This window comes from Taudactylus pleione, unplaced genomic scaffold, assembly GCF_031769625.1.
Source record: "Taudactylus pleione unplaced genomic scaffold, aTauple2 ptg000377l, whole genome shotgun sequence".
NCBI classification, from domain to species: Eukaryota; Metazoa; Chordata; class Amphibia; order Anura; family Myobatrachidae; genus Taudactylus; species Taudactylus pleione.
In genome coordinates, this window is record NW_028284778.1 from 6,938,003 (window position 1) to 6,965,171 (window position 27,169).

At 43.6% G+C, this 27,169-nt stretch overlaps 1 pseudogene; it reads left to right on the forward strand.

Moving 5' to 3' along the window:
• Positions 1-25,191, forward strand: part of LOC148508095 (uncharacterized) — a 598,632-nt pseudogene extending 573,441 nt beyond the window's left edge.
• The last annotated feature ends 1,978 nt before the right edge of the window (positions 25,192-27,169 follow it).

Genomic DNA, 27,169 nt, shown 5'->3' on the forward strand with positions numbered 1-27,169 from the left:
TGTTACGAATCCCACTGCCTGCTCCATGTGAGGCCCCTAGAACCCGGCTGGCGAGATCTTCTGCCAATAACAACCGCCCGTTGTTCCCTTAGAACTAGGATACGTTCACCGGTACTTAGGCGGCCGCCTGGACTTATGCTCGAGGTAGTGGCGGCTCACATGAAGATACAGGGGAATTCAATAGGTAAAGATTGTACAGTTAGGACTGACACAGTTGATGATTATAAGGATATCGATGGTACAGATGTTGTGAGAGTACAGTTTGGTTTTTTGGGCAATAGCTTGGGAGTCGTTGGTGTGGCAGCTGTGCCGATGGTGCAGCAATGGTGCCGATGGTGCGGCAATTGTGCCGATGGTGCGGCAATAGCCATAGATAAACAGTCCAGGGTTAGTAAATGGCTCTGAGAGCCAATGGTGCGGCAACTGTGCTGATGTTGCAGCGATGTTGGGGCAGTTGCCGTAGATAAGCAGTCTATGGTGTAATAATGGCTTTGAGAGCCGATGGTGCGGCAAGTGTGCCGATGTTGCAGCGATGGTGCCGATGTTGGGGCAATTGCCGTGGATAAACAGTCTATGGTTTGATGACGGCTTTGAGAGCCGATGGTGCGGTAAGTGTTCCAATGTTGCAGCGATGGTGCTGATATTGGGGCAATTGCCGTGGATAAACAGTCTATGGTTTGATGATGGCTTTGAGAGCCGATGGTGTGGCAAGTGTGCTGATGTTGCAACGATGGTGCCGTAGGATGAACGTTGGCAGCGCGGGAGCTGCTGGATACGGCTAGGAAGCCGTTTGGAGATTGGTGGTAGCACGGAAGCTACTTGGAGCGGCCTGGAAGCTGTATGGTGAACAACGGCAGCACGGGAGCTGCTGGATACGACTAGGAAGCCGTTTGGAGATTGGTGGTAGCACGGAAGCTACTTGGAGCGGCTAAGAAGCCGTATGGTGAACGATGGCAGCACGGGAGGTGCTAGATGTGGCCAGGAAGCCGTTTGGAGATAGGTGGTAGCACGGAAGCTACTTGGAGCGGTTAGGAAGCCGTGTGGGAGTTCAGTGAACCAGAGAACAGGAATAACCTGACTCTGCAGCCAGGCTGAGGGAACTCACAGACACTCTATAGTCGGCACAGGTGCAATAGATCAGTGAGTATAAATAGGCTGAAGTCCCAATCCGGTTTGCACTTGTGGAAAACACATCACTTCCTGAGGCGTGCCGATCTCCTAGCAACAGGAAGAACTGGAGTAACCCCATCCTGTCTGGGCATACTGTCAGAAAGTGTCAAGTCGTGACCGTGACTTGTAACAGTACCCCCCTCCTTGACATGGGGTTGAAGAACCCCCAGAACCTGGTTTGTCTGGAAACTCCTGAAAGAAGCATCTTCTCAACCTGGGAGCATGTAATGCAGTATCAGGAACCTAGGAACGTTCCTCCGGACCATAGCCCTTACAGTGGACTAAAAATTGTAGACGACCCCTGGAAATTGTAGAGTCCAAGATCTTCTCCACTATGAACTCGTGTTGACCATGGATCATCACCGAAGCAGGCCTGGAAGAGGACCTGAGTTTGAATTTGGCTGAAGAGAAAACCGTTTTTTGCAAGGAACATTGGAAAGTATTATTAATACGGAGAGAGTTGGGCAATTGAAGTTTGAAGGCTACTGGCTACTGTGAAATAATTCGGAATGGACCAATAAATCTGGGACCCAACTTCTGGGTAGGCTGACGGAGCTTGATGTTTTTGGTGGAGAGCCAAACCAAATCACCTTTCTTAAAGCAACATGACCTCCGATGCTTGTCAACAGATTCTTTGGAGCGGATAGATACCTTCCGAAGGCTTTGATGAACCTTACCCCAAATATGTCGGAGCTGAGAAACAGAAGAAGAAGCTGGTGATCCGGAGTCAAAGGCATTTGATCTTGGATGTTGTCCTGTAACACAGAAGAATGGGGATACAGAAGATTCAGAATGGCATGAATTATTAAAAGCAAACTCAGCAAGCGGCAGATAAGATACCCAGTCATTATGACATTTGGAAACATAGCAGCGTAGATATTGTTCCAGACACTGATTGTATGGTAACCTGAAGAAAGCCTAAGAGAGGAACAGAACACTCTCCAGAACTGTGCCACAAATTGTGATCCTCGATCTGACACGATATCAATCGGTAAGCCATGTACCTGAAAAATGTGTTGAAGAAACAGGCCGGAGAGTTCCTTAGCGGAAGGAAGTTTTTGCAATGGTATGAAGTGTGCCATTTTGCTAAATCGGTCCACCACCGTCCAGATAACGGAACATCGAGCAGGTGGGAGGTCAACGATGAAATCCATGGCAATGTGAGTCCAGGGTCTCCTCGGTATGGAAAGTGGAAGTAACAGACCAGAAGGAGCCGTCCGAGGTGTTTTATTACGGGCACATACCTCACATGCCAAGACAAATTCATGCACATCTTTGTTCAAAGACTGCCACCAAACAGAGCGGGAGAGTAATTTAGTCTTACTGATACCAGGATGACCAGCAACTCGAGAGGCATGAAATCCAGAAGAACTGCTCTTCTAAACTTCTCTTGGACAAACAATCGACCAGAAGGCTTCTCCGGAGGTGCTTCCGATTGACATGCCCGAATGAGATCTGCCAGATTTCGGGTGATTGCACAGTGGAAGAAAGAGTCAGGAATGATAGCTTCATCAGACCTGGATATCTGTTGACTAGGTCCAAAACTTCTGGAAAGGGCGCCAGCCTTGATGTTCTTGGAACCAGGACGGAAGGAGATGAGGAAGTTGAACCGCGTAAAAAAATAAAGCCCAGCGTGCTTGCCGGAAATTCAACCTTTTAGCGGACTGAGGGCCTGATTCAGACCCGGTCGCAAGCGCTGAGCGCTCGCAACCGAGTTGATGGTGGCCCAGAGCGCATGTGCGCGACGGAGTCGGCTACGTCGCGCGCATGCGCAAGACCCGGATCGTGATGGGCAATCCGTTGCTCCGGGTCTCGCACCAAAGGGGGCGTGCTGTCGATGTTGAGTGACAGCACACCCCCTTTGGTGGGCGGGCCCGGGGGGTGGCTGCCCAGACGGAGGCATTCCCATGAGAACGCCTACCGTCTGGGGGTGGCCCCACTGACATCACGAGTGTCATCTGTCAGAGCCAAAAGCTCTCTGGGGCTTGCGGCCACGAGACCCTACCACAAGGGTCTCGTCGCAAGCCCAATGGTCTTGACCATCACGACCATCATCATGGCCGCTCGCGAGCGGCCAGGAGGCGTTCTTAAAAAAAAAAAGACTGGCGCTGATTCAGAGCGAGCGGTTCTGAATCAGGCCCTGAATGTAGGACAGGTTCTTGCGGTCAGTAAGAACCAAAATTTGGTGTTTGGCCCCCTCCAGCCAGTGTCTCCAGTCCTCGAAAGCCCATTTAATAGCTAGTAATTTCCAATTTCCTACATCATAATTGCATTCGGCAGAGGAAAATTTGCGAGAAAAGAATGCACATGGGTGCAACTTACTATCTGCAGGGTCTTTCTGTGACAAAACGGCTCCAGCTCCTACTTCAGAGGCATCTACCTCTGAGATAAAAGGAAGGTCAGGATCAGGATGTCGAAGAACAGGAGCCTGAGTGAAAGCAACTTTGAGAGTTTTGAAAGACTGGAGCGCCTCAATTGTCCAGTTTAAAGTATCCGCTCCTTTTTTAGTCAGCATTGTGGGTGCCACAAAGCTGAAAAAGGATTTAATAAATCGGCGGTAATAGTTAGAAAAGCTGAGGAACCGCTGGATGGCCTTAAGGGAAGTTGGTTGGTACCACTTAGGTATGGCCTCGACCTTTCCATCATCCATTGAAAATCCCTGGGACGAGATTGTATACCCCAGAAAAGAAACCTGAGTGACGTCAAATTCACATTTCTCGACTTCCGGTGGGCGGAGCATCGTGATGGCCGCGTTTTACTGAAGCTCCATCACCCTCCTGCCTAATCTAACTGCATCTAAAGCTTCCCTCGGTCCCTTCAACACGTGAAGGAGATTTGCTGGCAGTGGAGGGTCAGATAAATCTGACAATATAAATCTTTTATTATACGGAGGCATATTACCACCGGGGTTCACCCTGAAAGTATTAGGGCCCAGAGGCATGCGGATGCTGTGAGCCGTTGGCGCCACGAGGCAAACATCCTTCCCAACATTGATCCCTTCATCCACAGCTGCGGCGTTCTATCGTGGCCTGCCTACACTACATCGCAGACTGAATAGACCTACTGTGAAAACCCGGCTGCAGGTCCCTCTATCTGCTGTCTCACCCCGGCGCCGGGCTGGGACGGCAGGTGCCACTGAAGACCGGCTGGACGGAGGTTCCGCCTGTGAGTGGAATACAGCATTTGCCTGCTGCCGTGGAAACGGCTGAAATGGATGTCGGAGTGTGACTTCGGCCCTCTGTGAACGCCGCAGACTGCCTCCTGGTGAGCATCCACTTATTGTACTTACCTGCTGTTGCTGTCTGTGAGTAAACCTGCGGTGTCTACGGGCTGCTGTTGGGATGGACTGCTGAGTGTGGACACACGAATGACCTCTGTGGGATCTTGCTTGTCTGCTGTCCGGCTGCCTGTGAGTGGATCTGCGGAGCTCGCCAGCTAACTCTTCCTTGCATATTCGCGGGAGTACATCTGCTGACTCTCCGGGTCGTAAGGGGCATCCTTCATACTCTGCGGGTGCATCAGCTTCAGGAGATAGAGCCGGTAACACGGGAGGCCGGTGGAGTTTGCCGGGGCTGTTGCATATCGAGCAACTGATAGGATCTGACACGGCAGTAAATCGGATCTCCTTTAGCGGCTCTCTCTCTCACCCCCTGGCTCCCGTCTGCCGGTTGCTGCAATCTGAGGGCTGGGGTCGCGTTGAGCCTGCCATTCATCTAGGCAGTTAATATTACCTGGTAGTGCTGCGAGAGTGGACTTAACCCCTACCATACCTGAACACAGGACATCGCCTAATTGAGGAGCTTTCTGGAAACTGACAGACCGTGTCCCCACAGTGTCTTAACCTCTGCAGTGAAACAGTTAACCAGAAACAGATGAACTCCTACGGTACATGTCTGTTGCACTGCTGATGTACGAGAAGTGATTTAAGAGACGGCTGCTCTGTGGGAATTACTGCTAGACGGGGACTCTTCACTCCCGGCAGTCTGGTACTATAAATCACGCTGATTTTTTCCATTTGCTTCACCTTTGCCTCTCCTTTGATAAAACATACCCCTCCCTCCCCCTCCCGTCCCATTCTAATACATTTTACATTTGTGACAATGGTGATTTCACTTCACAGAAGACAAGGCTTCTAATTGTATGCTAATTTTTGTTGGCTTCTAATTATATGCTAATTCTTGTTGGTTTTAATTACATGCTGATTTATGTTTAACTCACATAGCTTTGCTGGGTTACATTTTCACAGAATACTGATTATCTTGATACCATTACCTTCGTTCTGAAAGTTACCTTGTGCAGGACCGCCACCTAGTGGCAAACTATTATTAATACAGTTATATTCAGTATCAGTCTGACAAATATTCGTTAAACAAAACAAGGTAATTTGTTTCATAACATTCTATTGTTCTAGTATAAATATGTAATCGTTGTGTATCATCTGGGGGGGATAATATCATCTTTCTGGCCTGCATTTCTCTCCATGGTATGGACAGATACTTCACTAAGATTCAAACACCTAAAATGGGGAAACCACAAAAGCAACTCAGTAAATCTGCTCCTACCAGGGTTTCACCAGTATCTAATTCATCAATTCCAGGGTCTGTGTCCCCTACAACTACGCCCCCTGAAAGCCCACCTTTACATGATATCCCTGAATCCTCTCAGGTACTCTCCTCAACACAGGCTTCACAAATTGATAAAAAATTGGATGCTATTCAATCATCCATTAATGCAATCCTAACCCACCTTGAGTCTAATACCAAACGGCTTGTTGAGGTTGAACAACGTACAAGTGATAATGAAGACGCCATTTTGGCACTTCAAAACACTGTTGAGGAACAGGCCCAATACATAGCGACTATGGAATCCAAGTTAGATGACTTAGAAAATCGTCACAGACGAAATAACCTGAGGTTCATTGGTATTCCGGAACAAATTAAAGGATCTGACCTGTTTGACCTCCTCTGTACAGATGTTGTCAATACACTTAATGTTCCTACCACTTCTGGTGCGGTGATTATAGAAAGAGCACATCGCATTGGGCCAGAACGGGAAACTCGTAATGCAAATTTTAGACCAGTCATTGCAAAATTTTTGAATTATCGAGATAAAGAGAACATCCTGACAGCATACAGGAAACAGCGCACACTCATGATACGTGACTTTAAGGTCTTGATATTTCAGGACTTTTCGGTCTCTGTCACCCAGAAGCGTAGAGAATTCACCCCTATCTGCAAACATTTGTTTGAAAATAACATTCGCTTTGCTCTGCTATACCCAGCAAAGCTTAGGGTCATGGCTGATGGTAAACCCATTCTTTTTGAGGACCCTCTTTTGGCCAGAAATCACTTTAAAATCTCACAGAACACATCTTCCACCAATCCACCCCCTAATGGATGAATACTTTATCTTAGCGCTAACACACAACAAATTCCATATTGAGTAAGCGTGAATAGCACGCGATTGCAATTTGATATTTTTTATGTATGGTATGTCTATTAATGATTACCTCCACACCGTGGAGCGATCATTGCTATTACTGTTCTTGATATACTACATGTTTTTGTTCCTCTTTGTTTTTCTCCTTTCCTTTTTGTTTTCCCCTCTTTTCCTCCTCCCTTTCCTTCTTGGGATGTGCACTCCTGGGGTCTGGTCGTTTGACTTTCCTAGAATCCTCTTTCGTCTTGCTCGCTGGGATGAGACGGAGGACACTCCATCGCAGTTTCTTGGCTGGTCTCACTGTAGAACTGGGGTAGGTTAATGTCATTGCAATCCTCCTCACCAACTAATATACAACTCAACTCTACTTCCTTCAGATGTATGTCATGGAATGTTGCAGGGCTAAATTCAATTATTAAAAGACGTAAGGTCTTATGTCACCTCAAACGTTTTCGCCCTGACATCATAATGCTTCAGGAAACCCATTGGTTAAAAAATGCTAACTCTACTTTAAAAAGCCCTTGGATACAGGAATGTGTATCTGCCTCATATTGTAAGAAAAAACGTGGGGTAGCTATATTATTTAACAGGAATTTAGCTTATTCTATTTCGGAGACGCTGGCGGACCCTGAGGGCAGATTCCTTTTGATTCATGTCACAATCCAAGGTGAGCGTTTCACATTGCTCAACATATATGCTCCAAATTTCCCTAATTTCTCCTTCTATAGGACTATTTCTAATATACTTATGAAACACGATACACCTAACCTTATAATTGGCGGAGATTTTAATTCGCTTCATGACAGTACTCTGGACCATTCCAATCCACTGAATAGATCTTCTGTCAATCAACGGGAAGGCATTTCCCTCCTTTGTTCTCACCATGCTCTGATCGATGCTTGGAGACTCCAGAGTGCTTCTAGTCGTGAATTCACATTTCACTCTCGAGTACATGACTCTTTCACCAGAATCGACTACTTTCTAATTGCAGAAACACTATTCTCCCGCATTGCCCAAACTTATATTGATAACATCATTATTTCTGACCACGCCCCTATTGTTTTGGATTTAACGCGACGTACTCCTCTGAATACTTCCTGCCTTTGGCGCTTCCCTTCCTTCCTCTCTCAAAATGAAGATTTTCAAATATACCTAAAAGCTAAGTGGCATGAATACTTGGATGATAACATTGAACACTGGGATGACCCAGTACTATTCTGGGAAGCGTCAAAGGCAGTTATGAGGGGTCATGTCATATCTTACTTGGCAAAACGTAATAGAGACCACAAGGAAAAGTTACGCCTTTTAAATAGCAGATTACAAACCTCTTATAAACGTTATTTGTTTTTTACAACAGCTGAAAATAAATCCCTCTACCTTCAAAATAAACAAGTATTGGAGGCTTTTCTATTGCAAGAGGCTAAACTTAAAACAGATTACACAAAAAATCAATATTTTCGTTGGGGGGGCAAAACAGGTCGACTTCTAGCATTTATGGCCAATCGACAAAAGAAAAGACATTACATCACTAGTCTTTGCGATCCTATAACGGGAGAGACCATTACATCTCAATCTGATATAACAAAACTTTTGGAAGTATATTTCCAAAATTTATATGCAGCTGAAACGTCTAACTTAGCAAATGCAAGCACTTTTCTTAATGAGACAATTCTACCAAAACTATCCACCCAGCAGAGGGAATGTTTAGAAGATAATATCACAGAGGAGGAAGTTCTCATGGCTATTAAATCGCTCAAATTGAATAAATCACCTGGCCCTGACGGCTTTACAGCAAATTACTATAATATCCTAAAAGACGACATTACACCTACACTTACCAATTTACTGCAACAAATCTACTCGAATAACATTGCATATCCCTCATTTAACGAGGCAACAACAATCCTGATTCCCAAACCAGATAGGGATACCTCCTTGCTGTCTTCATATAGACCCATTACTTTGCTTAACCAGGATTATAAAATCTTGGCAAAGATCTTATCGATTAGATTACATAATATGATGCCGACAATCCTTACCCCACATCAACTAGGATTCACAAAAGGCCGCCAATCGGTGTTGGGCATTCGCTCGGCAGTTGCAGTTCTGGCCTCCTCCCCAACGGATCAGAGATCTTCCACTATTCTGTTGAGTTTGGACGCTGAGAAGGCCTTTGACAAAATTCTATGGGAATATTTGTTCCTAGTTCTCGATGCCAGGGAATTTGGTACGTCTTTTATTAATATGATCAAATATCTTTATTTGAATCCATGTACTAAGTTACTTGTCAATGGCCTTCTCGGCAACACATTACATATGTTTAGAGGTACGAGACAGGGGTGTCCGCTCTCACCCCTTTTATTCAATTTAGCACTTGACCCGCTAATCCGTTCTCTTCAAGATTGGTCGCTGTTGCACGGTGCTTCCATTGGAGATTACGAATTAAAGCTTATAGCTTTTGCGGATGATCTCATGCTTTTCATATCTAATCCAGAGGTTAGTTTGACCCCCTTGTTCGAAAAATTGGAACGATTTGGTCACATTTCTGGATTTACTATTAACTTTACTAAATCTACGGCACTAGCTTTGGGTAATAGACCTTTTAGACCTAGAGACAATTTAGGAGGCTTAAAATGGGCATCTTCCAGCATACCTTACCTGGGTATACAATTACCCAAGAATATTAACAACCTATATTCTTTAAATGTTACCTCAATAATAAATAAAATTTGTGCGGAAATGGACAGCTGGCAACATTTTCAGCTTTCTTACCTAGGAAGGGCCAATCTAATAAAAATGATAATTTTCCCTAAACTGCTATACCCTCTACAAGTCCTCCCGATACTTCTCACTTTAACTGATATTAAAAAGATAGATGCCGCTTTTCGGAAATTTATCTGGAATAACAAAAAACCAAAACTTAGTTTGAAAATTCTTCAACGCACTAAGGAAGAGGGGGGAATTAACTTTCCCCATACTCTCCTTTATAACCAAGCTGCAATATGTAGATACATTCATGACTGGATTCTACATAGAAATCATTTCGCCCACTATGAATTAGAGAGACAGTTCCTATCTGGTTTGGACTTGGTTTACTTCTTACATATGCCTAAACACGATATACCACCGCACTTGCTTGATAACCCACTCCTGATGTCAACATGGTCAACATGGCACTCGATACGTAACAAATTTAAAATTCATGCTTCCTACTCACTACATCTCCCTCTGCTGGGAAACAATGACTTTCAGAATGGGTCTGCAACACACCCTTTCCGAAGGTGGGATTCACTGGGCCTTCGTACAGTTAGACATTTCACTAATTCTTCACTTAAACGCCCATTAACGTTTGAACAGGCACATACACAATACGATTTTCTTCATTCTTGTAACTTGGCCTTCCTACAGGCACAACACTACACCAGTAAAATATTATCTTTTTTATCTCCCTTGGATTGGGATAATAGGTTAGACACTGCCTTCTTGTCGGCTGGCTATCCATATAGGGCTATATCCCTGTTTTACCACCTACTAAGAATTCCTTACTTTACGGGAACATTCTCCACTGGTATCACTAAGTGGCAGACTTGCTTTCCAAATCTAACAGAAACTAATATTTTGCGCACGCTACAGTATTCCCTCCAAACATTGACAGCTACAACCTACAGAGAAATGTTCTACAGATTATTCTATAGGAGCTATCTTTCTCCCAAACGTTGTCACTTGATTGGTATTGCAACCTCCTCTGCGTGTCCAAAATGCGCCCATTTAGAGGCATCTTTATACCACTGCCTATGGGACTGTAGGGTCATCAAAAAATTTTGGATGGAAGTGAAACAATATGTGCTAGCTGACCTAATCAATTATCTTCCATTAACACCAGAATGGGCAATATTGGGTTATATTCCAGGAATAACTAGAGTTTCCAAGGGTTGTAAAAAATTATTATTAATTATTTCGGCTGTAGCTAAAAAATGTATCCTGCAACAATGGATTGCTCCTACCCCTCCTTCATTAACCATGTTCAAAGAGAAATTATTTTATATTTTCAAAATGGATTGGGTCAACTCTTCTATCAACAAGGAAAAGAAAGCAGAACAATTCTTCTTAATTTGGGAAAGCTTTATTGAGGCTTTAAATCCTGAGATTAAAAGACAAATACAACAGTGTTTCAAATCAACACAATGGTATGAAACTAGAATACTGCTACAAGACCCCCCAATAACTTACGCTTAAGAGAGGGAAAAAGAGAAAAAAAAAAGGGACCTACATAAATAAAAGAAGAGTAGTAGGGGATTGACCCTGGGAGTGCATGGCTCATAACCCCCTTCCCACTTTATTTCCTCTTCTTCTCTGTTTTTTTTTTTTTTCCGTCTCTCTCTTCTTATACTTATCCACCCCCCCACCCCTCCATCACCCATCTACTTTCTTCCCCCTTCATTTCTTCTATTATGGTTGAAGTCATTATAATATATTACTGTTTAATTTTCAATTGATCGGTAAAAAGAGAAAATTGTGGCAAGTCTATTACCTCAAACCACAAGTGAACTGTATGCTATAAATTGTAATTATGTCATTGTTTCTTGTCATATTTACTTGTGTACCAGAGTGTATTTGTTGACTTCAATAAAAACATTTTTGAAAAAAAATTCACATTTCTCCAACTTGGCGTACAGATAGTTCTCCCGCAATTTTTGGAGAACCTGTTGCACGTGGTGATGATGTTGATCCAGTGAATGGGAAAAAATTAGGATGTCGTCCAGATATACGACCACGAACACCCCCAAAAACTCCCGAAGAATGTCATTGATCAGGTCCTGAAACACAGCTGGGGCATTGGATAAGAAAAACGGCATGACTCAGTGATCTCGAAAAGCAAAAAAAATGTGGGTCCCAGGGACCCCTCACTTTATAAAAATGGGGTCCTGCTCCACTCTTTTTGGGTCCCATCACATATTATGGGGGTTAAGAACAAGCAGCAGTTGGGGTAGAGCTGGGGCTAAAGGCAAGGAGAAGTTGGGTTAGAGCTGGAGCCAGAGGGCAGTAAGGACATGCAGAACTGGAGATAGGGAGGGGTAAGTGCAGACAGTAGTTTGCGACAGTGCTGGGTGCAAGGAACAGGTTAGAGACAGGCAGTACGAAGGGTAGGGAGGAGGTTAGAGTAGATAACTGGGGTAGTATTGGGGCCAAGGAGGAGGTTAGAGACAGGCAGTTCTTGGGTAAGGTGGGCAGTGCACACAGTTAACAGTCAGGGTAAATGGGAAATACACACAGTTACACAGACAGGGTTAGGGGGTCTGCATACAGATACACAGTCAGGGTTAGGGGTCTGCACACAGATACATAGTTACAGTTAGGGGGGGTGGCCACAGCTCCACAGTCAGGGAGGTTTAGGGGGGATGCACATGGTCACACAGTCAGGGTTAGGGGGCTGCACCCAGTTACACAATCAGGGATAGGGAAAGGGGGGGTGCACAGTTACAAAGTCAGGGAGGGTTAGAGGGGAAGCCCATGGTCACACAGTCAGAATTAGGGGGGACTGCACACAGTCAGGGTTAGAAGGGGTGCACACAATTACATTGTCAAGGTTAGGGGAGCTGCACCCAGTTACACAGTCAGGGTTGAAGGGGGTGCGCACAGTTACAAAGTCAGTGTTAGGGGGTGGGGGTGGCCACAGTTACACAGTCAGGGAGGGTTAGGGGGATGCACATGGTCACACAGTAGGAGTCAGGGGGGCTCTGCACAGTGATGACTGTAAGCTGTGACTGACCTGTCTGAGTTCAGGGTCTTTTCTCTGTCACCAGCCGTCAGAGCAGCACATCCCCTGTACATGCTGAGTCCTCCCAGCACCTCCGGACCTGAGCCCTCCTGACCGCTGTCCCTGGATGCAGAGTCCATCCATTTTCTGAAGAATGCGTGGGCACAGAGCATGGTGTCAGGCAGCAATTAAATTAGATGCTGCCGGCAGTCATTGGTTGAGGAGACGCTGCCGGCAGCTATGGGTTCAGGATAATCCACCAGCGGTGAATGGTGCAGGAGATGCCACCGGCGGTGATTGGCTGCTGCTGCAGCAGCCGGCGGTGATCGGCTGCTGCTGCGGCCGCCTGAGGTGACTGGCTGCTGAGGCCGCCGGCGGTGATTGGCTGCTGTGGCCGCCTGGGGTGACTGGCTTCTGCGGCCACCGGCAGTGATTGGCTGCTGAGGCCGCCGGTGGTGATTGGCTGCTGAGGCCGCCTGAGGTGATTGGCTGCTGCAGCGCTACAGGCAGCAAACTCAGCCAGCGCGTCCTGCGGGACCCGCAGGGATTTAAAAAACGGGTCCCCATCTTGCTTTAGCGCGTAAAAACGCGCTATAGCACGTATTTTGCGAACCCTGATGACTAGATACTCGTAGTGTCCAGAATGAGTACTGAAGGCCATTTTCCACTCGTCTCCAGATTCGAATCAGGTTGTATGCCCCTCGGAGGTCAATCTTGGAGAAGATATTAGCCTGACGCAGTTGATCAAACAGTACCGGAATGAGAGGTAACGGATATGAATTTTTTAACGTGATGTTGTTGAGTCCTCTGTAGTCAATACAGGGGTGAAGAGATCCATCCTTCTTACCCACAAAGAAAAGAACAGCTCCCAATGGTGATTTTGAGGGACGGATGAATCCTTTAGCCAAGGCATCCTCAATGTACTCTCTCATAGCTTTGTCCTCCGGTTTAGAAAGGGAATACAACCGGCCTTTGGGTAACTTGGCGTCTGGAATCAAGTTGATGGCACAATCGTAAGATCTATGTGGAGGAAGAACATCCGCAAGTTTTTTTGGAGAAAACAGCGTAATCCCGGTACTGAGGCGGAATCGCTAGAGATGTCTCAGCAACGGCGAATTGGCGAGCTGGATGACTGCTAGGATTAAAACAGAATTTTTGGAGGAAATGGATGCCAGGCCTAAGTGTAAATCAGCCCGAAAACACTTAGGCCTTGTCTTTTACTGGTCTGAGTGGACAGTTATTCACCGTGTGCCCCTTGTCACCACAGTACATACAGAGGCCTAGAGACCGTCTTCTGCATCTCTCTACTGACAATAGGTGAGAGGTGCCAATCTGCATAGGTTCCTCTGTGACCGAGGATGGAACCCAAGCGGGAGAACGAGGCGAGCTGACGGGAAGATCTTGTTCACATTTGCCTTCCCGTAACCGCCGGTCAATCCTTATGGCTTGCTGCATGAGGTCATCCAAGGATTCAGAGGGTGAATGTTGCACAAGGATGTCCTTCATGGCTTCAGAAAGGCCAACACGATATTGGCTACATAAAGCCGGGTCGTTCCAACCGGAGTCAGTAGCCCATCTGCGGAACTCTGATGAGTAATCCTCTGCTGCCTTCTGGCCCTGTTTGAGAGCACGCACTTTGGACTCAGCCAAAGCAGCACGGTCCAGGTCATCATACAATAGGCCCAAGGCCGTAAAGAAAGCCTCCACTGACTGTAATGCCGCATGAGTAGAAGGCAGTCCGAAGGCCCAAGTCTGTGGGTCCCCCTGAAGGAGAGAGATTACCATTCCAACTTGTTGCAACGGTGTCCCTGAAGAAGCCGGACAAAGTCGGAAATAGACCTTGCAACTTTCACGAAAGTTTAAAAACTGTCGGCGATCCCCAGAAATCTGATCTGGCAAATTCATTTGTAGATGAGGAGCTGCATGCACAGGAGAAGGTTCTCTTCAACTCGTATAGTGAGTTCCTGGACTTTCTGGGTAAGAGTTTGGATCTGGGCTCCAAGCATCTGAGTAAGACTCTGTCCCTGTAACTATATCCTAGTGTATCAACTATTATTTTTTGGGCCGACTATAATGTTACAAATCCCACTGCCTGCTCCATGTGAGGCCCCTAGAACCCAGCTAGCGAGATCTTCTGCCTATAACAACCGTCCGTTGTTCCCTTAGAACTAGGATACATTCACCGGTACTTAGGCGGCCGCCTGGACTTATGCTCGAGGTAGTAGCCGCTCACATGGAGATACAGGGGAATTCAATAGGTAAAGAATGTACAGTTAGGACGGACACAGTTGATGATTATAAGGATATCGATGGTACAGATGTTGTGAGAGTACAGTTTGGTTTTTTGGGCAATAGCTTGGGAGTCGATGGTGTGGCAGCTGTGCCAACGGTGCAGCAATGGTGCTGATGGTGCGGCAGTGATGCCGATGGTACGGCAATTATGTAGATGGTGCGGCAATAGCCGTAGATAAACAGTCCAGGGTTAGTAAATGGCTCTGAGAGCCGATGGTGCGGCATCTGTGCCGATGTTGGAGCGATGGTGCCGATGTTGGGGCAGTTGCCATAGGTAAGCAGTCTATGGTTTAATAATGGCTTTGAGAGCTGATGGTGCGGTAAGTGTGCCGATGTTGCAGCGATGGTGCTGATGTTGAGGCAGTTGCCGTAGATAAGCAGTCTATGGTTTAATAATTGCTTTGAGAGCCAATGGTGCGGCAAGTGTGCCAATGTTGCAGCGATGGTGCCAATGTTAGGGCAATTGCCGTGGATAAACAGTCTATGGTTTGATGATGGCTTTGAGAGCCGATGGTGCGGCAAGTGTGCCGATGTTGGGGCAATTGGCGTGGATAAACAGTCTATGGTTTGATGATGGCTTTGAGAGCCGATGGTGTGGCAAGTGTGCCGATGTTGCAGCGATGGTGCCGTAGGATGAACGTTGGCAGCACGGGAGCTGCTGGATACGGCTAGGAAGCCATTTGGAGATTGGTGGTAGCAGGGAAGCTACTTGGAGAGGCCTGAAAGCCGTATGGTGAACGATGGCAGCACGGGAGCTGCTGGATACGGCTAGGAAGCCGTTTGGAGATTGGTGGTAGCACGGAAGCTACTTGGAGCGGCTAAGAAGCCGTATGGTGAACGATGGCAGCACGGGAGCTGCTAGATGCGGTCAGGAAGCATTTTGGAGATAGGTGGTAGCACGGAAGCTACTTGGAGCGGTTAGGAAGCCGTGTGGGAATTCAGTGAACCGGAGAACAGGAACAACCTGACTCTGCAGCCAGGCTGAGGCAACTCACAGACACTCTATAGTCGGCACAGGTGCAATAGATCAGTGAGTATAAATAGGTTGAAGTCCCAATGTGGACAACACATCACTTCCTGAGGCGTGCCGATCTAGCAACAGGAAGAACTGGAGTAACCCCATCCTGTCTGGGCATACTGTCAGAAAGTGTCAAGTCGTGACTGCGACTTGTAACATATATGCCCCAAAAGAGACAGAGGTAATGTCATCCATTGTTTAACCAGTCTAGTGATGTTAGCGATTACAGTTGGAAAATTGGCTGAGTAAATATTTTTGATAGAGGGTGTAATATATATACCAATATATTTAATATACTTTTCAGCAATATGAAAGGAAGAGGAAAGTATCGGATGCTGGTGCAGCAGGTCAGGACGTGTGAGGGACAAGATTTCTGAAAATTAATATTGTATCTTGGAAATGAACTGAATTGCTGTATCTTCTCTAAAATGACCGGTATCGAGGTATCAGGTTTTGATATAAATGAAAGCATGTCATTCACAAACAGTGACAGCTTCAGCTGAATATCTCCAATCTAGATTACGTAAAGAAATCGCCAAAGGTTCTAATATTAGGGAAAACAGTAAAGGAGAAAGTGGGCAGCCGTGGTGTGTGTGCCCCTTTGGATGGAAATTTGGGAAGACATATCTGCAATCACCATAGAGGAAGCAGAGAAATTCAATGCACAAATCAAATTAATAATTTGCAATGGAAACTGTCCGCGTACCTCAAAGATGATCCCAGACCACTAAATCAAATGCTTTTTCCGTGTCTAAAAATAATAAAAGGCAGAGACCATCTTCATGAAAGTCATCGATTTGTTGCAATACCGCCAATACCTTTCTGATATTTGAGACAGAGCTTCATCCCTGAATAAATCCTGTCTGATCTTCATGGATCAAAAAAGGAACAGCCTGTTTAAATCTATTCGCTATGATTTTGGTGAAAAATGTATAGTCTACATTTAATAATGATATGGGGCGGTATGAAGCTGGTATAGTAGGATCCTTACCGAGTCTGGCAAAATTGTAATAAAAGCTTCATTAAAACCTGGTGAAGAGAACAAGTAGTAAGAATAGAATTAAATAAACAAGCCAAAGGAGTAATAACTGATGGTTGAAGGAGCTTATAGAACTCACCAGTAAAGCCATCTGGCCCTGGTGATTTGCAATTGGAAATTTTTTAATAGTTGCAGCAACCTCTTCATCGGTAATCGGTTGATATAAAAATTTAGTTTGATCTGTCGAGAGCTGTGGAAGGGTAAGTTTTTGCCAAAATGAATCCCTGGCAGCAAAATCAATTGGATCTTGGGAATATAAAGTAGAATAGATATCATGGAGTACCTCCAGTGATTTTCTGACCAGTATTTTGAGAGAGCCAGCACTATCAGTAAGGGATAAAATAGTAGAAGGGGTATGAGTTCCTCGTAGGAGGTTGGTCAAGAGTTTACCGGATTTATCCCCATACATATCAAAAGTAAATTTGTTAGTATTGACTTGACGTTCCGCAACCTGCAGCACCAAACAAACAAATCTAAGTCTAGCCTCTTCAAATTTACTTCTTGTAAGGGGTGAGGGAGAGCTACTAAAATCTTGATAAGTTAGTGTTAGGATTGGGCATCCTACAATTTCTGAGAGTGTTGTTTGCGGTGATGTGCAGTAAAGGACATAAATTGCCCTCAAATGACAGGTTTTGCAGCCTGCCAATATAAAAAGGGGGTTTCTAAATGTTGGACATTGGAAAACCCATAAGAGTTCCAGGATGATTGTAGTGTATCCTTAAATTTCTGAGAGGAAGTCAAATACCAACAGGTATTGAGGGAGAAAATTCTATCCAAATGAAAGCATGATCTGTAAGACTAAGGGGTCCAATAAATGAGGCCAAAGCAGCCGTAGCCTGTGTAGAGGACCGTAATATATAATCAATTTGAGAATACATTTTATGTGGTGCTGAGTAAAATGTGTATTCTTTATTGGGTGATGAAACCGCCAAAGATCCGTAAGATGTAATTGTTCTAATAAGAATGACATACCAAATTTACGCTGCCTTCCTCAATAGTGAGAGGAGGACTGACGATCCATATTAAAATCACCCCCTAATACCAAATTCGTATCCAATGAATCAATGACCGAAAAAAAGAACGATCTTAAACCATATGAGCATACAGTATATATTACATAAAGTGTAGAGAGTACCAAAAAGCATAATTTGGAGGATAATAAAGCGACCATTTGGATCAGATATCTGCTTTTCTATAATGAATTAAAGGCTTTTTTGTATCAAGATAGCTTCTCCACGGGATTTAGAATTATAAGAAGAATATGCTACTATCTGATGTCGTAAAATGGATAATTTGGCATGTTTTAAATCAGTCAAATGTGTCTCCTGAAGAAAAGAGATATCTATCTTTTTAATATTTAAATAAGAGATAATCTTGCGACGCTTTGCTGGGGAATTAATACCTTGGACATTCCATGAACTTAATTTAATAGTGGTCATAGGAAAGTGGCATAGATATATCAATGCAAAAATCTTATATAGGAAATATCGCGAACATATACTTCAAGTAAACATGAGAAATATATTGTAAATCAAACACCCCTGCATTCAAAATGAAGAACCACAACCAGGACATTTTCATAACGTCACAAAAAAAGAAAAAGGGAGGAAAAGCCATGGGTCTCCCCACTCCAATATGTTAAAAAAGAGAAGAACAAATATAATATTTAACATTAGACTTGAGAGAAAATCTACAAAAAAACCATTCCTGATAAAAATAATAAATGATATAAAGAGCAAACATGCAATAAAGAAATATAGACATATATCCCGTATATCACCATATAATAACATATCTATAGTATAAAACTTCAGATAATAGCACAACACATATGAAACAAAGAGAAAAGAAAAAGTGCCAATATTTGAGAAAATTATACTCAACAAATAATGCATAGAAGATGTCAATCAGCGGAAGCGTTACATTCCTCATCCTCCTCCAAAAATGCTTGCGCATCAGAAGCATGTTGAAATCCTTAAAGTCTTTACCTTAAAAAACTCTCAACTTGGCTGGGTAAAGAAGAGCAGACTTGGCTTGAAAAAGTTTAGCGCAGACAGGACTCATTTCCTTACGGGCCTTGGTAACTTCCACCGAATAATCTTGAAAAATCAACAAACGGTGATCCATCCACATTATCCGGTCTAACTTACTTTGAGCAGCTGACCAAAGAGTTACTTTGTGTGCAAAGTTGAGACATCGAAATATCACAGTGCACGGACTTGAAGAATCTGTAAAAGGTCCTAGGCGATGAGCCCTTTCAATTGCGAAATCAGGAATAGTATCAGTCACTCCTAAAAGTTGTGGCAACTCAGATTTAAGAAATTTTATCAAATCAAGGCCTCTCAATATCTCAGGAAGTCCAACAACCCACAAATTGTTCCTGCGTGAGCGATTTTCTAAGTCACCAACTTTGTTGAGGAGTTGGTAATTAGATTTTTGTAAAGATGCGACTTGTTTTAAATCAAAAATATCCTGCTCATGTTCACCAATCTTGTGCTCGGTAGCCACCACCTGAAGATCTTTAGAATCCAATTGAGCTTTGACCTCTTTGAGAGCATCTGCGAATGTTGTGGCCTGCATCTGCATAATAGGAGCCATGGTGTCTTTCTTACCTCCAACCATGTCCTCATACATCAAAGGGAATGTAGGAGGTATATCTGCTGGCAGCGTGGTGGGAGATGAAGAATGCGCTCCCACTGAGGAGATCTCTGGAGATAAGGTAGACATTTCATCCGCTGGTGATGATGCCACCAGAGTATTGGTATATACACGTCTGCCAGTTCTAGTGCGCTGGTTTTTACCTGGAGTAGGGGCCATTAAAAATGTTTCCATACCCCAGACATATAAAACAAATATCAAAGCAATATGGCAGGTATTGTCCAAAGCAATTACGGTTATATAAAAATGGTGAAGTACCAAAAATAGTATTCAGGAAAGAGAATGAAAATATAGAGTCTTCTCTAAAGCAAAACAGTGATCAGAGAGTGAGCAGGGAGTATCCCATCCTCCCTCCCTAGATCCTCATAGGAGTCGTAACTTCAATCCTGCTGTGGAGAAATAGTCCCAATAATGATATTGGATACATTAATAAAAAAAATAAATAAAAATAGTCAAAGCAGGAGGGTAGAAAAAGAGAAAGTGTGAGCCTGTAAACCTGCAAACTAGGAGAGCAAGGTACAAACAGCAGTCAGGAACGCTGCCACAGGGTTGCATACTCCCAAGATGGCTGCCACTATAGTCCTGGGACTTATATGGTGTTAGAGGGCTTGTCTGCATTTTGCGATCAGCGGTAATAGTAGTAGTAGTTAATCTTCACCGCAGGCATGGCAGTGCAGATCGGGCAATGAGCCAGCGCTGTCCTACTGCGCAACGTTGTGCTCCCGGCACCTCACACCAGATAGGGAGGGACTAGTGACAGCAGAGGAAGCCGGCAGAGGCCTGATGTCAGGAGCCGGCCCCGGAGCGGTAAGTAGCACACCCAGTGTCTCACAGCGTCTTGCGGGGGCAATAGGTGACACAAACAGGCAGATGTAGGAAGGAGGGCAGCAATATAGGTGGAACTTCAGCCTCCCAAGTGTGGAGCACAAGGAAGGTGCTGCTTCTCTCCTCCGTGTCCAAGCCACGCCCCAGGAAGGTCCCTATTGATTCATCTTCATTCTTGTCCATCACATAAGCAAGCCACCATTTCTTGTTATACACAACGGATATATCGCCATTTATTTGTGTCAACTGGATTTTGTCTAGACATTTTGTAACAAATACTGTAGATGATGTTGTAGCCTTAGAAAGGTTTTCACAGATATTTTTGATGTACTTGAATCAACAGGTATAAAATCATGACACTGTTGTGTTCCCTGAATAGTTACTGACTGGCTGAAATTATCATTCAAAAATGTTTCAGACTCAATATAGTCTTCTTGAGTTGTGAACGTCAAATTAATTCCAGATATATTTTCTACTGCCCATTCATAAAGTTGGAGAGGCACTCTAGCTGTCAGTCTCTTGACTGAGCCGTCAACTCTATTACAGGTGCCTTTGCGACCATCGCGACCATCGGGGCTTGCGACAAGACCCTAAGGTTGGGTCTCGGCAGCCGCAAGCCCCAGGGAGCTTCCTGCTCTGATGTCAGTGCGGCCGCCCACAAAACGGCAGGCGTTCCTTAAGGAACGCCTACGTTTGTGAAACCACCGCCCCGCCTCCAAAACAGGCCGAGCTGTCGATCAACATCGACAGCCGGTCCTTTTGTAGTGAGCTCCGGAGCAAGAGAGTAAGATGGGATTTAGTACATTGCTTGCAGTATATTGGGGGTTTTTTTGTCACTGACACAAATATGTCAGATCTGCATCCTATAAACTCTACCTGTATATAGGAGATTGTTGCAAGACTTGTTATTGTGATATAGTCTTCTTGAATATTATGCAAAGTTATCACCTGACTAAATAGCGTCATTTAGGTGCAGTTTAATTGACCAATTCATTGATGTCTCCCCCAATACACAGGATTACACAGTAGTGAAGAAGACATCTGGTGAGTGTGAGACACCCAGCAGCCATACCTGTGTGTCAGGAGGACTGATCAGGACCCAGAGCTCCATCACGGTGCCTCCACCTCACTCACTGATACATGAGAGAGACAATGACCAGAAGATCCTGGAACTCCCCAACAAGATCATTCAGCTGCTGACTGCAGAGGTGACTGCTGGAAACGGGACAATATACAGTAACACCAGGGGATGTGTCTAGGTGATGACTGTATCATTATGTGTGTCACCTTCCTATAAGGTGTCAGGATGTCACTGTCTATGTCTCCACGCAGGAGGGGGAGTATATAGAGGAACACAAAGGTCTGTACAAGCAAGTGATGATGGAGAATCACCGGCTCGTCACATTACTGGGTAAGCGGAGACTCACTTATTTCACGGGAGAGCAGGTATGGAGGCCCCCTATATAGACACATCTGATAATTACATGTATACAATGTACTCAATCACTGTGTGTCTCCTACAGATGGACCCAGTAACAGAAATACCCCAGAGAGATGTTCCCATCCTCTTTATTCCCAGTATTGTAGAGAGGAAAATCACAGGATCCCAGAGGAGCATCAGGTAGATGGGATTTAGAGTCTCACCAATATACCAAAGTGACTGTTACTATATGACCTATAGAGAAGCTGTGTGTGTCTTATACACAGATATTCTACTGTTTAATCTGAAAGTAATGACATCAGACATTATGTAATTTTTTATTCTCTGATTGAATTAGGGTGAACATATCACTAATATTAAGATAAATTATATGGAAGGAGAAGAGACATATGTGACTGATATGAAGGTAGAAGCTATAGAGGAAGAAGAAGAGACTTATGTGACTTATATGAAGGCAGAAGATACAGAAGGAGAAGAAGAGATGTATGCGACTGATATAAAGGCACAAGATACAGAGGGAGAAGAAGAGACGTATGTGACTGATATAAAGGCAGAAGCTATAGAGGGAGAAGAAGAGACATATGTGACTGATATAAAGGCAGAAGAAGAGATGTATGTGACTGATATAAAGGCAGAAGCTATAGAGGGAGAAGAGATGTATGTGACTCATATGAAGGCAAAAACTATAGAGGGTGAAGAAGAGACGTATGTGATTAATAATAATAATGCAGAAGATACAGAGGGAGAAGAGACTTTTGTGACTGATATAAAGGCAGAAGATACAGAGGAAGAAGAAAAAACATATGTGACTGATTATAAGGTAGAAGCTACAGAGGGAGAAGAGACGTATGTGACTGCTATGTAGGCCGAAGATATAGAGGGAGAAGAAGAGACGTATGTGAGGGTTGATCATCAGTTTAAGGCGGAGGAAATCCCTACAGGTATCAGCACATGTGAGTAATAAACACTTATTAAAAGAAAAGAGTCACATATTGTCCTTGCTCAGTCACTACAAAAATCTTTTAATTTGCTCCCTGCTCTGTCAGTTCAAACTATTGAGGGAAATGTATCCCAGAGATCTGACCAGTCTCCTCCCCGCACTGTCTGGTGTATCTCATACATCAGGATCCATCAGCCCCTATTAGACTCTTGCTCTCACCCTCACATCATGTCACTGTTGTTACCAGTCCAGAGATCTGACCAGTCTCCTCCCCACGCTCTCTGGTGTATCTCATACATCAGGAGACATCAGCCCCTATTATTCTCCTGCTCTTCCCCTTACATCATGTCACTGTGTGTTTCCAGCATAAATATGCTGTATAATACATATCACAACGCACATGTCACACAAGTTCTTCCACCTTCTCACACACACACACAGCTATAACCACACACCCATCTTTGTATAATTACTCCCCCCAGTCTCTATACTTGGATCCTCTGTACTGTTGTGCTTTATGTTCTGACCTGTCACTGTATCCTGCTCTGCTTTTCTGATTTCTGTATTCTTCTCTGCCCTTCTGATTTCTTCATCACTCTGCTGTTGCCCATCTGTGCCCTGCGCCATTCCCCTACCCTGTCCTGCTGCCTCCCCTGCTCTGTGCCCCTGTGCCATTCCCCTACCCTGTCCTGCTGCTTCCCCCGCTATGTGCCATTCCTCTACCCTGTCCTGCCTACCCCGCTCTGTGCCCTGCCCCATTTCCCTACCCTGTCCTGCTGCCTCCCCTGCTCTGTGCTTTTCGCCATTCCTCTACCGTGTGCTGCTGGCTCCCTCGCTCTGTGCCCTTCACCATTCCCCTACCCTGTCCTGCTGCCTCTTCTGCTCTGTGCCATTCCCCTACCCTGTCCAGCTCACTCATCTGCTATGTGTCCTGCTGTATTCCCCCACCACTGTCACTGGCTAATGAGGCTTCCTGCTCTGTGATGATGGCTAGCGAACGTTACCCAGCAAAGTCTGCATTTGGGGGGAGATATACATTGGTGATGTGCCATCTGCCTGTCCCTGGGGCTGGGTCTATGACATGTGCTGATAATGTGCCTAAGGTAATTTATGCCAATATTTTATCTGTTTAACAAGAGTCTTATTTGTAGTTTGTACATTTGTAAATGTTATATTGTGGTCATAGTTTGTACCTTAATATTAAACATATTCTTTAATAATAGTTACACACTGGTGTAGTGGTTAGCATTGCTATCTCTTCACACTAAAGTCATGAGTTCGATTCCAAACCAAGGTGCTATCTGTGTTGAGTTTGTATGTGTTTTATCAAACTCTCCAAAAATCATAGTGGTAGGTTGATAGGTTTATTGTGTATCAGAAGCCAATGTCTGTATATTTGTATCCATGTGGTTGAGAATATAGATTGTAAGCTCCACTGGGGCAGGGACTGATGTGAATGGCCAGATATTCTCTGTAAAGTGCTGTGTAAGGTGTATGCGCTATATAAAGAACTGTGAGTAATAATAGTACAGTTATTGTATTTCCAACAGATGGACGCACAAGCAGGAATGACTTGGAGGGAGATCTCATCTTCTCTACAGATAGTAAAAAAGAAGATAACATCACACAGGAATCTCCAGGAGATAATCCCGTTACACTAAATATACATACAATACCTCACAGTGCAGATATAGCATCTGATCCCTCTAATTGTGACCAATGTTCTCCTTGTACCTCAGCTTTTGTTACACATAGTGCAGCTCATACACCTGCTATAATATTTCCCTGTTCTGAGTGTGGGAAATGTTTTACATGGAAATCTTTTCTTGTTATACATCAGAGACGTCACACAGGTGAGAGGCCATTTCCATGCTCTGAGTGTGGGAAATGTTTTACACAGAAATCAAATCTTGTTACACATCAGAAACTTCACACAGGTGAGAGGCCATTTCCATGTTCTGAGTGTGGGAAATGTTTTACACATAAATCATCTCTTGTTACACATCAGAGAAGTCACACAGGTGAGAAACCATTTCCATGTTCTGTGTGTGGGAAATGTTTTACTCATAAATCATCTCTTATTAAACATCAGAGCAGTCACACAGGTGTGAAACAATTTCCATGCTCTGAGTGTGGGCAATGTTTTACATGGAAATCAGGTCTTGTTATACATCAGAGAAGTCACACAGGTGAGAAACAATTTCCATGCTTTGAATGTGGGAAATGTTTTATACGGAAATCATGTCTTGTTGTACATCAGAGAAGTCACACAGGTGAGAGGCCATTTCCATGTTCTGTGTGTGGGGAATGTTTTATACAGAAATCAAATCTTGTTGCACATCAGAGACGTCACACAGGTGAGAAACCATTTCCATGTTCTGAGTGTGGGAAATGTTTTACACATAAATCATCTCTTGTTAAACATGAGAGAAGTCACAGGTGAGAGGCCATTTCCATGTTCTGAGTGTGGAAATTTTTTTTACACATAAATCGAACCTTATTAGACATCTGCAGTCACACAGGAAAAAAACATTTCTGTGAGATGATACAAAACAGGGTTGTTGCAACACTCCGCCACACAGTAACATTTTAATTTATCCATCCGCAGATAATTAGGATGTGTGTCATTAATATAAAAAGAGGAGGGATGTATAGCACTTGGGAAATCTAAACAGCAATAAATAATTAATATAAAGCTTGATAAAGATGCAATAAAAATGTATAGTATTTAATATGAAGATTTCCAGAGTCGGTTACCGATTTCGCCATCAGGAGATGATCTGTAGTTCCTAATAAATATGCTCCACCCAGATGGTTTAAACTAGTCAGTGAAACTCATCACTATTATCTGATACTCTCTGTGGTCTTTTAGACCAGATAGACAAGAACTCATTCACCTGGTCTTACCGAACACCTAGATATTTGTTATCCTCTGTGTGACTTCAATTATGTAAATTTCTACCTTTTTTATTTAACTATATGTGTGTGTATATTTATTATTACCAGTTATTTATATAGCGCACACATATTTTGCAGCGCTTTACAGAGAATATTTGGCCATTCACATCAGTCCCTGCCCCAGTGGAGCTTACACTCTATATTCCCTATCACATGCATACACACACTAGGGTTCATTTTTGTTGGGAGCCAATTAACCTACCAGTATATTTTTGGAGTGTGGGGGGAAACCGGAGTACCCGAAGGGGAAACATCGCAATGTGTCAGAATATACCAATAGATCTTACATGTGGTTCTCATTATGCCTAAATCTAAGCTATCTATATAATTACAGAATAAGGTTCCAATGGGGCTGTAGGACTAATATTAATTTATTGGCTTGGTTATATATTTAATAGATAACTAAAGAATAAGGGGGGAATTCAATTAGCTGCGATAATCCGGATTTATGCGAAACGTTTCTCCAGTGCTCACTTTTTGCATAAAATGCGTATCGCGAAATCCTATTAGCTGTGCTTTTCCATAGGAAAAGCTGCAAAAAGTTTTCACCACCTCCTGAGTAAGTGATAAAAAGTGCAAAACCCCTATTTTATACCAAAAATGTTGGGACTTGGTTCAGAACCACAGAGATACCCACCTGAATGACTAATTAGGAAAAAATAATGTTATAATTAGCTTAATTTGGCCAATAATTATATCATTTTTGGGGTGAAACAAATGCTGAAAAATGGGTTTAAAGTAGTGGGATGGGTATTTTGGGGGGCTGTATGGATGGGACAGGTGTTTTTTTTTAATTGTTGCCTAAAATGACACAAAACTATACTTAGGCATTTTTATGCACCCCCAATTTTTAAGCAGAACATTTATTTTGCAGAAAAAAACTTACTGTCATTATTTTACTGTTTTAGAAACCTGCATATAACAACCATTCACCCTTTATAAGAACCCCAAATGCTTCTATTAGGGCCACTAATACACTTTTATATTGTTGTCCTACAGCACTTTGGGTTTTTGGGGTACAGGCAGATTTCCCCATTTTTTTCTTATAGTTATCCTGGCAAAATACATGAAATATTATAATTATATTGGAAAATGACAGACGGGAAAGAGAAATGTGTGGCAGATCCCCCTCCCTATTACAATAAGAGAATTAAAGTAATATTTCAGGAATATACTTATTATTTATTAGACTTATTATCATATTTATAATATACAATGTTAATCCTCATAATTGTTTTACACAATTTGGTTATATATATTGTTTTTTACACCTAATAATTTTTAAACATCACTAATCACTTCTTATATTCACATGGATAACATTATAGTTATTATAAACTCAGATCACTATCACACCATCACCTATTATACCATTCATCCACTCACTATATATATCATTCATTTTAGCATATATAACAATATTTAATTATTTGGTTTTTATGATATGATACAATCACTATGTACTACTCAGTAACATCATTTCTTACACACACACATATATATATCCCAGTACATGCCTGTGTCCACTTCTCTCTGTGACCCTCAGTGCAAATCAGCTCCTGAATCTGTTGCAGTTCCCAGTACATTTCCCTGTGTGTTCTAGCAAGCCTGCGACTAAGAGTTTTACACTC